The sequence below is a fragment of the Pleurodeles waltl genome, chromosome 3_1 (genome assembly GCF_031143425.1).
Source record: "Pleurodeles waltl isolate 20211129_DDA chromosome 3_1, aPleWal1.hap1.20221129, whole genome shotgun sequence".
NCBI classification, from domain to species: domain Eukaryota; kingdom Metazoa; phylum Chordata; class Amphibia; order Caudata; family Salamandridae; genus Pleurodeles; species Pleurodeles waltl.
The window spans coordinates 1303520593-1303534410 of record NC_090440.1 but is presented as its reverse complement, the minus strand read 5'-3'; the positions used below and the strand labels follow the sequence as shown (position 1 = coordinate 1303534410).

The 13818-nt window shown below is 43.5% G+C and overlaps 1 long non-coding RNA gene across 1 annotated transcript in view; it reads right to left on the bottom strand.

Annotated features, from left to right (window-relative positions):
• Positions 1–341: 341 nt before the first annotated feature.
• LOC138285106 (uncharacterized) overlaps positions 342–13818 on the bottom strand; it is a 51665-nt gene continuing 38188 nt past the window's right edge. Inside the window, exon 3 of the long non-coding RNA XR_011201520.1 lies at positions 342–459. This is a non-coding gene — a long non-coding RNA (uncharacterized lncRNA). The remainder of the gene's footprint in view (positions 460–13818) is intronic.

The window sequence follows — 13818 nt, the reverse complement described above, 5'->3', positions numbered from 1 at the left end:
ACTACCCAAACCTGCCTACTGGCACTTTTAAATACATGCTGGTGGCAAAACTACCACAAAAACAGGTCACCACATAATCTGACAGAAGCTGGAAAAGTAAGACTATGCAAAGGCCTGGGTGGTCCTACACATATTATTCCTTTAAATAAATAATATCTGTGCTGCAGATTTAGTTTAGAAAGTCAAACCCTACTTTATGAGACAAAAATAGAAATCAGGTTGACCAAATTATACCTGAAAAGCCATTTTGCAATGACTCAGCTCATTCTCATTTCTTTTTGCTGCAATCCATCTAAATAGGACTTATTGTTTCCCTTTAACTAACACAGTATTATACTTACATTTGCGTGCAAAACCTTTAAGAGTTCTGGGGTGACAAAGCTGAGTTGTGATAAAGATATGCCTTTGAGTTTTTCTTTTATTGAATGACGTTTTCTGGCGTTCAAGTCGTCGAAGTACCTGAGAAAGAAATTTATTTTAGAGCTTTTCTATATGCAAATCTAAATTTTTATAAGTTTTATTTTAAATGATTCCAATTCAGAAAGTGTTGTGCCTAAGAGTTTTTATTTTACCCAAGAGTTCACGCTCCTAGTTCAATAAACAAACTATAGTTTTATTTTTCAGGAACATTAAAGCAGTTTAATCTCTAATGAAAAAGATCAGTAAATTGACTGCCAAAGAAATGCTATCATCCAAATCCGAATCTGACAAAGATAGTGTGTATTTAGTAATACTTTCACCTAATCCTACCTTAAAGCATTCTTTATAACGCTGCCATTTCACCCCTGCTGTTAAACCTCAAAATGAGGCCTTGTTGATCAATGTTAAGGTCATTATTAATAGCATAGCGGCCAACATTTCAGAACAGAGAAGAAGGGGATCTTGAGAAGAAAATATATTGACTTCTATTGAAGCAGAGGCAATTTCAGGCGGGAGCCACCAAAAATAAAGACATTTTTGGCTTACAAAATGAGTCTTCTACCTGAATCGGGTATCTTGGCACGTGATTAATATCATCTTATCAGGTACTTATTTTAGGATAGGTTCTTCCTAATTTGTATACATCGCTTGATGGCCAATTATGTAGCTGTATTCAATGCATGGTATTTGACTTGAAAAGTGGTAGAACATATACAAAATGAAATAACAGAGTCCTGTCACAAAGCTCAGAGAAGCACCATTAAATGTCAGCTGTGTGCCCATGCCAGTCAATTCCTATTATTTGGGAAAATGATTATTGTTATCCGGGGATACCAAGAGGAAGATTTTCAAAGTGTTCATGCAACATAGAGCAGCATGTGAAGTTGCTGCGGTGCATTGTGTGAATGGGAGAGAGCAGAACTGAGCCATATCTTCACAGAAATGGTGCAGTGCCGGCTTTCCATGCACTTTCTGCTGCTTAGCGTCAACCCAGGCACCCATGCACCATCGGTCAAGGGTGCCTGTGTTAAAGTCAGGATGGTTTCTCTGCAGGCTATTTTCTCTTTGTATGTGTGCTCCAGAATGCAAAAGAGGAAATAACAAGGAGAAATACAGATCTTTCTTGGTACACGATGCTCGGGCTAGATGCATCATTTTTACGCATGCCCATGTCTACAAGTCTTTGTAGATTTGGATTTGTTTCAAACTCCCTGGGTGGATTCACAGGAATGGCCATGCACACCCCATGAATACCTACCTGTCACAAAGTCAAATGACACAAAGATAAATCAACTCCAGTTACCATTTGCATTGCTTAGTAAATACCACAAATGATTTTATATTGGATCGGCATCAAAAAAAGCGACAAAAACTTGACAAAAAATCTCTAAAAATATTTCTACTGTGAAAGAGCAGAAAAATAATGGGCCAGATGTCAAAAGTATTTTGTGGTCACAAACTCTGCTAATCACAAAATCACAGGATTTTCAACAGCAATACATATTTGTGCAATGTACAAAAGCTCTTTTGTGAATTGGAAAAGTTTGGGTGGCATTTCTGTGTTAAACGAAGACTGAGGGGGTCATTCTGACCCTGGCGGCCGGTGACCGCCAGGGTCACCGACCACGGGAGCACCGCCAACAGGCTGGCGGTGCTCCCTCGAGCATTCGGACCGCGGCGGTTCAGCCGCGGTCAGAAACGGAAAGTCGGCGGTCTCCCGCCGACTTTCCGCTGCTCGGGGGAATCCTCCATGGCGGCGGAGCGCGCTCCGCCGCCATGGGGATTCTGACACCCCCTACCGCCATCCTGTTCCTGGTGGGTCTCCCGCCAGGAACAGGATGGCGGTAGGGGGTGCCTCGGGGCCCCTGGGGGCCCCTGCAGTGCCCATGCCAATGGCATGGGCACTGCAGGGGGCCCCCGTAAGAGGGCCCCGCAAAGTATTTCAGTGTCTGCAAAGCAGACACTGAAATACGCGACGGGTGCAACTGCACCCGTCGCACCTTCCCACTACGCCGGCTCCATTCGGAGCCGGCGTCCTCGTGGGAAGGTAGATTTGCCCTGGGCTGGCGGGCGGCCTTTTGGCGGCCGCCCGCCAGCCCAGGGCAAATCTCAAAATACCCTCAGCGGTCTTGTGACCGCGGAGCGGTATTTTGTCGGGGGAACATTGTCGGGCGGCCTCCGCCGCCCGCCAATCTTAGAATCACCCCCTGAGTGTCTAAAACTGCATCACCTCCTTGAATAAGTATTGGACTGATCTGCCTTGCTAGATTGAGAAAGTCAAGCAACAGAACACTTGCTTGCTGTCCCAGAACCCCCAGAACCCAGATCTTACTTTGGAGGCCATGGTGTTGAAATATTAAAAACACAGTTTAAGGAAACTCTGACACCATGTAATAACATGATTTATTATACAAAGGCTATATATAAAATAGCTGATGGCATTTTAGAACCGACTGCAGTGCAGGCATTGACAGTTGGGAGGCTGAGGAAGATGTGTGATGCTATTGGAATATAGCCTTATGACCATGAACGTCAATTCACCAAAATGCCAGGGGTAGCAAAAGTGACATTACACGCCATTTGACCTTTACTTTCACTCACACGCATGCCTGCCAAGGGTAGCGAAAGTGACATCACACTCCATTTGACCTTTTCTTTCACTCACACACATGCCTACACATACCCAGACATTCACACATACATACACTCTCTCACACAAACATATTCACACACCAACAAGCACTCAACATACATTTAAAACAATTTTACTTACCTCCGCTGCTAGGGAGGGTCATATTTCAGCTAAATGTACTCCATTCTTTAGTACACTAATAGTGAATAATATAATATTATTCCCTACTAGTGTGATTAAAAAAAATTGACAGAAACCAAAAAAGGGGAGCCCCCACTAAAGTCCATAAGGATGAACTGTCCCCGTGTTCCTGACACTTACTTTGCCAACTCTGAGGCCAGGGGTCGCAAAGGTAGTGTCAGAAGTAGGAAAAGGTTCAGCAGGGGTCACAGCTACCACCTTGGCCCTGTGATAATTTCTCGGAGCAATGCACTTTACACCTATGTATTTTGTGTGGTTTTTATTCAACATCGAGAAAAAACGTAATTAGATCTTTGCTAAAACATTTACATTGTACACAATGCAGGCTAGTCCTAGAGTTCTTCCCGCAGCTGTATTCCTATTGTATTTGTTTTCTGTAGCTAACTTTTTTTTTATGTGAAGTAAAACAATTAGAAGACACTTTGTGGAGGCCTAGATTGTTTTCATGTCATTTCATAGGTTAATGTATAGACTGAATATGTTTTAATTATATTTATATATTGTGCTACGAGTGTTAATATTTGGTAAAATGCGTTATATATTGATAATGGTATGACATGTTTTGGGTGAAGATTACATATTATCTATGACATGATCTGGCCAGAAGCAAGTGAGATGAAAATTAAATATTGCTCCCCTCCTTTAGTGTTCGGTATAGGCGATTATTAGAAATGGGGAATCTAGTTGGCAAAGGTATACACCTTTGTCCAAATAGGGGTCACAATCCTAGTCAGGGTAAGTCACACACAATCCAAATTTGATAATCACACGTTCTTAAAAGCAACAGTTGTCTCTTGCAAGCACAAAGTACCTGGTTTTCGTCAAAATTACATGCACGAGGATCGCAGAGGAGGAGATGCGTGAAAAAAGGTAGGTGTGCGTCGGATTTCCAGGCACACACAGACGATATGTTGATTCTTTTCCACATGGCGAGGGCTGTGCTTCAAATACCGGCATACAGGCTTCAATCCTCTTTTGCGAAGCAGGCTCTTTTGATGCCCAGGGACGATGCGTAGAAATCCTGGGTGTGTTGGGCAAAGTCACAGTTGCTGTGTCAATCCGGTGGGCGAAGCGTCAGAGTTTCTGTCGCATGGCAGGCGCTGCATCGATTCCTCACGCAGAAGTTGAGCTGCGTCGATTCGGTGGGCCTTGCGATGAATTTCCGGTTGCAACGCTGGCGCTGCGTCGATCTCCACTCAGTGACCCAGACTGAGTCATTCAGGTTCGGTGATGCAGTGACTTTCTCACCGCTTGGCAGGCTCTGTGTCGATTCCGGCAGGCTGTGCGTCAATTTTCACCGCACAAGGAGTTTCTTTGTAGAGACAAAGTCTTTTTGGCCCAGAGACCTCTGGAAACAGGAGGCAAACTCAATCCAAGCCCTTGGAGAGCACTTCTCAGCAGAGGCCAGCAAGGCAGCAGGGCAACATCAAGGCAGCAGTCCTTTACAGTAAAGCAGTCTAGGTGAGTCCTTTGGGCAGCCAGCTTCTCTTGGCAGGTTTCAGGTTCTGGTGCAGAGTGTCTGTCTCAAGAAGTGTCTAAATTGGTAGGGTCAGGGACCCAGTTTATATATCGAAAAGTGCCTTTGAAGTAGGGGAGACTTCAAAGAGTGGTTTTAAAGTGCACAAGGTCCCCTTTCAGTACAACCCTGTCTGCCAGGGCACCCAGTAGGGGGGTTTGGCAGTCCATTGTGTGAGGGCAGGCCACTGTCCTTTGAAATGTAAGTGTCAGGCCCTCCCCCCCTTCCAGCCCAGGAAGACCCATTCAGTATGCAGATGTGTGCAAGTGTCACTGAGCATCCTGTGTTTGTGGTTGTCTGAGTGAAATGCACAAGGAAGTTGTCAACCAGCCCAGCCCAGGTGTGGATTGGAGAAAGGCTGTACGACACAGAAGGATTTTAAGTGCAGAAAAATGCTCACTTTCAAAGTGGCATTTCTAAAATAGTAATATAAAATTCAACCTCACCAGTCAGCAGGATTTTGTATTACTATTCTGGCCATACTAAATATGAGCTGTCTACTCCTTTCTGATCAGAACCTACCACTCAAACAGTATATGAGGGTAGCCCTAACGTTAGTCTATGAAAGGAGCAGGCCTCACAGCAGTGGAAAACAAATCTAGGTTTTCCACTACCAAGACACATAAAACACATAGGTATATGTCCTGCCTTTTATCTACACAGCACCCAGTCCTATTGGTTACCAAGGGCCTACCTTAGGGTGACTTTTATGTAGAAAAAGGGGAGTTTAAGGCTTGGCAAGTACTTTTAAATACCAAGTCGAAGTGGCAGTGAAACTGCACACACAGACCTTGCATTGGCAGGCCTGAGACATGGTTAAGGGGCTACTTATGTGGGTGGCACAATCAGTACTGCAGGCCCACTAGTAGCAATTAATTTACAGGCCCTGAGCACATGCAGTGCACTTTACTAGGGACTTACAAGTAAATTAAATATGTCAAATGGGTAGGAGCCAATGTCACCATGTTTTAAGGGAGAGAGCATGTGCACTTTAGCACTGGTTAACAGTGGTAAAGTGTGCAGAGTCCTAAAACCATCAAAACAGTGTCAAAAACTGGAGGGAGGTAAGCAAAAAGTTGGGGGTGACCACCCTACGGCTCTCGGGTATTACAGGGATGTTTGATGTGAACCATGTATTTTGATTACTTGTCCTTATTGGTGTGTGATCTGACGTTTTTGACTTTTATAGCTTAAGTTAGTCCTAGAAAGTTTGTATTGATTTACTTGACATGCCTAACCCATCAACAGTCAAATACTTTAGATGCAACCAAGATGGGCAATGAAAGAAAGGCTGCCCAGAAGAAGACCCCTTGCTGGCACTTCGATAGCAAATGTGTTGACTTATAGGAACATACCAGAGATGATCCAGTGCAGCTAAGAATGGCGAAGAAGAAGGCAAGGACAGATGCTTATGGGACACTAGTGAAAGTGCCAGTGACACTGGCTTCAAACAGAGCGGAGAAGTTGAGCACCCTGAGGTACACTGTGCTTTGCAATGTGCATTCCAGATAGAGTAACAGGAGCCGTTAAATGATGTTGGAGAGTTCCAGGAAGAATTATGCAAGGTTTAGACAGAATGCTCTAACTTTGGGGTGCCTGGGAGGTAGGTAGGATTAGTCCGCAACAGCAGGAAAATTCAGTAAGTTCAATGTGGCTTAGGAAAATGTACTTTTACAAAGTGAGAACACCATTTTATGTAGGCAAGGCTATTAACAATAACAATTAATAATAGTTTTTTATAGCTGCTGTTAGAAATGAGGTCTCAAGCTAGCAGGGGCATGCCCTAATCCAAGTAGGGACCACCACTCTAGTCAGGGTAAGTCAGGGCAGGAGGCGTAGCATACATAGCCTGCTGCTAGCATTCTCTCACGACTCCTCCCCCTCGTGTGCTTCCCCGTCCGCTGTGTAGTGGAGCAGACACGCCGCATTAGAATGGCAGCAGAAATGTGGTTCTTCTTGGAGTCCAAAGGCAGACAGATGCAGGAGAAGTAGCAGCCGCATAGGTAACGCGGCCCCCAGCCGGCTTGTGCTGAAGCACAGATATTGACAGGCACTGGCTGGCACTCTGTGGTCGCTGCAGCCATTGTGGAGGAGGCATTCTCATTGGGAGCATTGACAGACAGAGAGATGGAGCTCCAAAGTAAAGTTCTGGCATCAGGCAGCAAAGCGGGCTCCAACAGTCAACCCGGTTTCCGGAGGTAAGTGAGCACCAGCCACGAGGAGCCGTGGAGGGGGGTTCCTTACAGGGATAAGCTGAACCTGGGTAATGCCTCTATGAACCACGCCAGATCAAACTTCCAAAGATATGGCAACACACTAAGGCTTCCGGAGCAGCCACTGCTCATAGTTCGCCTGCAGTGAGAAATAAGCAATGTGTGCTTCAGGGGTGCCTCGCTTGAACAACACGAAAAAATGGGTGCAGAGGAACACCATTACAGGAGATATGGCAGAGAAAGGTTTGTTACTCAGCCAAGAAGACCAGCAAGTACAAGGACAACTGCATCTGGCTGATACCATTGTCCCTCTTGAGGACACTGCTGGTCCTGCTGCCAGCAGTGCACCTGTGATTCAGGGCAGCCATTTTCAGGTGGGTGATACAAATTAAGGGTCATCGGTGCAGTCACACGTAAGCAAGGTTAGAGGATCAGGATTTACTGCTATGGCTAGTTTCAATACCAATATAGTTGTTAAAATTAAGGAATACCCCCTGTTTCATAAGTCCGTATCTAGTCGGCCTGATAAGGAGGGGCAATTGCTGCCGAAGCAAAATAATGGGTGACCTAATGGGACTTCTACCGACCTGCATGTAGAGAATACATCTATGAGGGAAGCACCAGCTCAGCCTTTGGAAGAGATAGTCATGGCAAGTCAAATGATAAATCCAGAGCCCAGAAACAGTTTACAGGAGGAGGTCACTAATCAAGAAAGCCCCCTCCCAGTTACAGGGCCAGCAAAGGGCACCAAAGGGAGCTATGATAATTGGACCTCTTCAGTGCAGCCAGAGATCCTTAAAACTTTGTTCAAGACAATTCTGTTGGAGATTAGAAAGTCGAAGCAACAACAAGTCAGTGAGATAGAATTGCTGGATCATAGGAAATTGAGTAGAGCCTGTCACAAATATCACAGAGACTGGGGGAGGCAGAGCAGAGAATTTCCGACCTACAGGATAAGTTGCTTTCTATAGACAAAGAGGATTCAACTAGCCAAAGGAAGGCACAACAACTAGAAACTAAGTTAGATAAAATGGAAAATTACGCAAGAAGCTCTAACCTCAGATTCACGGGCATTCCAGAAGGAAGAGAGGCACAGGGAGATGCCCAGAATGTAGTGCAATTAATGGACTGTCTGATTCATGAACATATTCTTCCAGATGCACCAGTCTATTTGACAATGAAGCGGGCACACAGAATCCCTGGTCATCGGCCTGCACATGAGCCCGACTGTAGACTGTAGATTAAGAGAATGGATACTGTCAGCAGCTATCCAAAAAAAGTTGTTTCTGTTGGCAGATAAATACCAGATGAGAGTTTTTTCTGATTTATCAGTTGCAGCTGCTCAAAGACAGAAAATCTTGCAAGGGATGATTCCGGAATTTAAATCAATAGGGGCTCAAGCCTCCTTGGTTCAGCAGTCAAAGCTAAAGGTTCTCGCTGACGGCTAGCTTAATTTGATTGTGGTAGTGGAAGAGGCGCAGGCCCTCCTGGCAAAAAAGTCTAAGCAGTCGCCAATGTCAAGGGTGTAATGAAGTTTGGATTTTGACTTTCATTTGATTGACGGAGTAGTTTTGTATTCCAGTGGGAGCTTCGAGGGGGGTGTGTTCACACAAGAGGCAGAGGGTGCAAAGAGATGGCATCTTTTGAGGGGGAACACCTTGGGGGGGATGGTGGGTAAATCCCATTACCAAGGTCTGGGAGGGAGTAGAGGGAAGCAGAGGGTGGAGGGTGAGGGGGTAGCTGAAGGGAATGGCAGGCATTAAAAATGTGCAGGATGTGGGGATGGGCTTTTTGTTTTTTTTCTTCTTCTGTTGTCACAAGCAGCAAGAAAAAGGTGGGTAGAAGTCTGAGTTCAAAAGGGAATGTATACCCATCAAGATGGATAAGATTTATCAGCAGAGATGCAGTCTCACCATATAGCTGAGCAAATGAACCAGCAAATTAAAATTATCATGTGTAACGTGAATGGGCTGTTAAATAAGCAGAAGGTTAGGGCTTTACTGAAATGGCTCACTTTATTCACCCTGAGGTGATCTATCTTCATGAAACACATTTCAAAAGCAACATGCCTAGACTGCATATTCCTAGGAAATACTCATTGGCCTTCTATGCCTTGGCAGGGGTGTCAATGCCTGGGGTGGTCATACTGTTTTCTAGTTCAATCGCCAGGGAGATTAAGTCAGTTTCGACGGATCATAAGAGCAGATGGATCTGGGTTAAACGGAGTGTGTTAGGTGAGGTTTTAAATTTCTGCAATTATTATGGCCCCCAAATTAGATGATACAATTGCAATTTGCAATTAAAAACCGAGGGTGCATTGGTAATGGGGGGGACTTCAATTTTATTCAAAACCTGAGTCTTGATACGCCTAATAGGGACAGGGGACAAATGAAACCAAAAACCGCCAAGATCCTTAGTTTAATTAAGCAGGGTCCTGCATTGGTGGATCCCTGACAACGGTCTATCCTAACTTTTCTCAATATATGTACTATTCTTCAAGATTTCAGTTGGCTTCAAGTTTAGATTTTTTTCTTGTAGCACCATTGTTAAGAAAGGGCATCATTGAGATAGGAGCCAATCCTTTTTCAGATCATTCAATAGTCTCCTTAACTATAAATTTAGGTATTAAGTAGAGGGTAAAGCCAAGATGGCAATTTGACAAGGTGCTGCTGACAGACCAAATCTGGGTGGAGGGTACTTGACAATTTATTCGTGAATTTATCACAATAAATATGAATTCTGCTCCACCTTTTAAAGTCTGGAAAGCTTCTAAAACCACATTTAGGGGACAGGTTATGTTCTATGAAGCCAAACTAAGTCAGGCTACGGCAGATAGGACCCAGGGGCTCCAGGCAGCATTCGAAGATGCCCATGGTCACCTATGAGGATCGATGGGGAGTCCCCCTCTTTCATTAAACTGCCAGGTTCTTCAGGATCAGATTCCAAGGCAGTGCAAGAACCAAGTGATTTTTTTCTTCAAAATAAACAACTGATAATAAAAATAGAAATCCCCCAACAAGTACTTTGGAGATGGAAAACAAAGAAATAGCTGAGGTCTTTTTTTTAAAACATTATAGATCTATTTATGAGGTTTCAGAATATGACATAGAACAGTACTTTGAAAGGCTGCATCTTCCGCAATGTTTGGATACTCATAGAGCTAGCCTAAATAGAGAAATAAAGTCCTGGGTTATTGCCACAGCCTTAAAGATTATGGCCAATGCAAAGGCTACCAGAGGAGATGGAATCCCTACAGAAGTGCATAAAATATTTTTAGAGGAACTTCTCCCATTTCTTTCAATTCTTTTTATTAGGAAAAACAGGAGATGCAATGCCAACAAATTTAACAGAATCAGTTGTGAATAGCTTTCTAAAGAAAGGTAAGGATCCCACAAATCCCAGTTCATACCGTTTCATAAGTTTACTGAATACGAACTACAAATAAAGGATGAAAATCTGGGCAGATAGGCTTGCTTCTTGCGCACAATCTTTCGTCCATTCAGATCGAAGCGGTTTTCTGCCTTGAAGGTCAAAGGCAACTAATACCCATTAATTGATGCAACCCATCAATTATTTTTCTGTTAATAAAGAAAAAAGCAGTTATTCTTCTGATGGACTTGGAAAAGGTATTTGACCTGGTTAATTGGTCAGCCCTTTTTTTTATTTTGGGTAGGTATGGCATCCCCCCATCTATTATAGATATGATTAGGTGGTTTTATCAGGGGGCTGAGGCTAAGATTATTATCAATACCCAGGAGTCGTAGTTATGAAGGTCAAACAGGGCACCCGTCAGGGTTGCCCTCTTTCACCACTTCTTTTTACTTTTCTTTTTAATAGAGCCCTTGGCTTCCAGGATTTGTTTTAATTAAACCATTTCACCACCAATTGAGGGGCTGGCTAAATTTAAGCTGTTTGCAGATATATGATTTTATATTGAAGGGCGGACAATACTAATATCTCGCAATCCATGAACTAAATTCACCATTTTACGCGAATAGGTGGCTATAAAGTTAACCACGCCAAGACTGAACTTTTGTTGTTTAATTTGCCTCGTTCTAAGCTTCCTCCTCTCTTGAGGAAGGTCTCACAGCATCCCATGAGATATTTAGGAATTTGTGTGATAAATCATTTTACACCATTATTTCCCTTAAATTTCCACGCAACTCTTGCCAAAACAAAAGAGTTATTGGAAAAGTGGGCTTTATTGCCCCTTTCTTTGGTTAGCAGAGTCGCGTTGATTGAAATGTTTATTCTCCCTCTGTTTATATTTCTCTGCTTAAATCTTCCTTTAAATATCCTGAGTGCCTACTTTAAAGAACTTGATGCTATAATCAGAAGTTTTGTTTGGATGAAGAAACAGCCCCAGGTTAGAATGCGTTTTTTCAAATGGACACTACTCAGGGAGACCTTGCCACATTTCAAAACATATTATCAACCACCCTTATTAGGTCTTGTGGTTGATTTGCTAGCAGATGCCTCAGTCCTGTGACAATTTCCTATTAGATTGCATGGCGGGAGATAGTCGGGTACGTTTACCTGTTTTTCTCCGAACCGCCAAACTACCCAAGAAACTGTTGTATAAAACACTGCTGCTTTTGTCTCCTCATTTACAGACTTTTTTTAAATCTTGGGAAATCCCTCAATGTCATGCATACATAGCGCTGCTGGACTGTGAAGTCTGGGGGGTGGTTTTATCTAAAAAGATGGCTCAGTCATGGCAAGCTTTAGATTTTCTACAGTTAGGGGATTTTTATAATGGGCCAAACTTGATTACATAGGAATTATTAATCCAACAATTCGGTAATCAGGATAGGGTTCATGATTTAGTTTTATTCAGATAATTACTTTTTTAAGAAAATAACTATGTTGTAATGAAGCAGGAGATGCGCTACATGGTTTCTCATTTATATGAAACCAGGTTTGGGGAGTAGATAATTGTTATCACCAACAAAGTAGAAAGGCTACACTTCCCAATCTTTTGCTTAAGGTCCATCAGATAACAAATTGTAGATATAATATCAAGGAGTGGCAGCCCCTCTCTGAGATAGGTTATAGATCTCTTTGGCAGCCTATTTTAAGAGAATGGAGTTTCTATTTTGATGGTCAGCATATTATACACCAGCAAGGCTGAATAAGATGATCCCTTCGCATCCAGACAAGTTCTAGATAAATGGGGGGGGGGGGTCCACAGAAGTCAAAAGGTTAGGAACCACTGATTTAAAACACAAAAATGATTTTGTTTCACTATATAGCTCTTTCTTTTGAAAGCCTGTGGGTTTGATTTTCTGATTAAGTACAAACTGTTGAAAATTAATTGATTTGATTCTTTTTACGCAATGTATTGTATGCTTTCTACATCCTGCTCCAATAAAAATATTTTTAAAAAATAGTAAGGGTAAGTCTGATGCACAATAAAAGCTAACCTGTGCTCACAATCTGGTCATTTAGCACAGCGCGTAGCGCTTTTCTAAAGAGGCAATGTGCAAAGTTTTTGTGCAACACACTCACACAGCAATGCAATAAAAACACCACAAAAAGAGATCAGGTTAGGAAAATAGATTATTATTTTATAAATAAATCAAGACTAGAACAACAAAAATCCTTTGAGTAGAAGTGAAGATATGGATGTTAGAAGAATAAAAGAGTTTTAGTGCTTAGAAGCATATATCGCTTTAGCGGTTCCTTGCGGTTGTGCTGGACCAGGGCAAAGTCAGATGTTCAGGCCCATCTTCAATGAAGCACAGGCCGGCTACTGGACACACGCAGGGTCCACTGAGCTTAATTCTGCGAGGATCTTCCTTCAAGAGTGGGGACGAGGTGATGGTTCCGATGCAGAATTGATGCGTTGGTTCCGAAGCCGATGCACAGGGTTTCTCCGCGCAGAGGAGAAATGCACTGACCTTCCTTCAGCAGTGGTGGGCAATGCAATGGTTCCAGTGTGGTGACAATGCGATGGCGCAGTGCTGGTTCAAAATGCGATGCACTGGTTCAGCTCCTGAACAGCAGCAAGGTGTTGGTTTTGCCTCTTGAAGTAGGCGGCGTGTCGATGCTTGCTGGAGCAAGTATCTTGGTCCACTTCCAGTGAACCAGGCACAGGAGCAGGGGTACAGACTTTGATATCCCTGAGTTTCATGCAGCAGGAGGCAAGCCAACAAACCTGTGGTTTTGCAAGGCAGAGTCCTTTTCTCCCTCAGCAGGATCAGAGAGCAGCAGGCAGCAGGACAGCACAACAGAAAAGCAGTCCTTCCTGGTCAGCAGTCCAGCAGAGTAACACTCCTTAATGTAGCAGAGCAGTTCTTCTGGCAGAGTCCAGTTGTAGGTCTAGAAGTGTCTGCTTTTGTGGGGTCATGGACCCAGTAATCATACCCAAATGTGCCTTTGAACTGGGGGTGACTTCAAATAAGGACCTTTGAAGTGTACAAGTATCCTTTCTTCCTCAGCACTGGCTCCAGACTTCAGTAGGAGGTAATCAGTCCTTTTTGTGGGGGAGCGGCACTACCTATTCAAATGAAAGTGTCAGCCTCTCCCGCCCTTCCTGCCCCAGAAGAGCCATCAGAATGGAGATGAGCACTCAGACACACCTAATTGTCCTACGTTTGTGGCTGTCTAGAGAGAATGCACAAAGTGTAGCTGTCACCCATCCCAGATGTGTATTGGAGACAAGCTGCAGGCACACAGATCTGTAAGAGCAGAGAAATGTCCACTTTCTAAAAGTGGCATTTCAAAAATAGTAATGTTAAATCCACCTTTACCTGTAATGAGGAAGGATCATTAGCATTCCAAAGATATGAAACATGACATAGCTGCTCGTTCTCAATCTGGAATTACATTTTAAA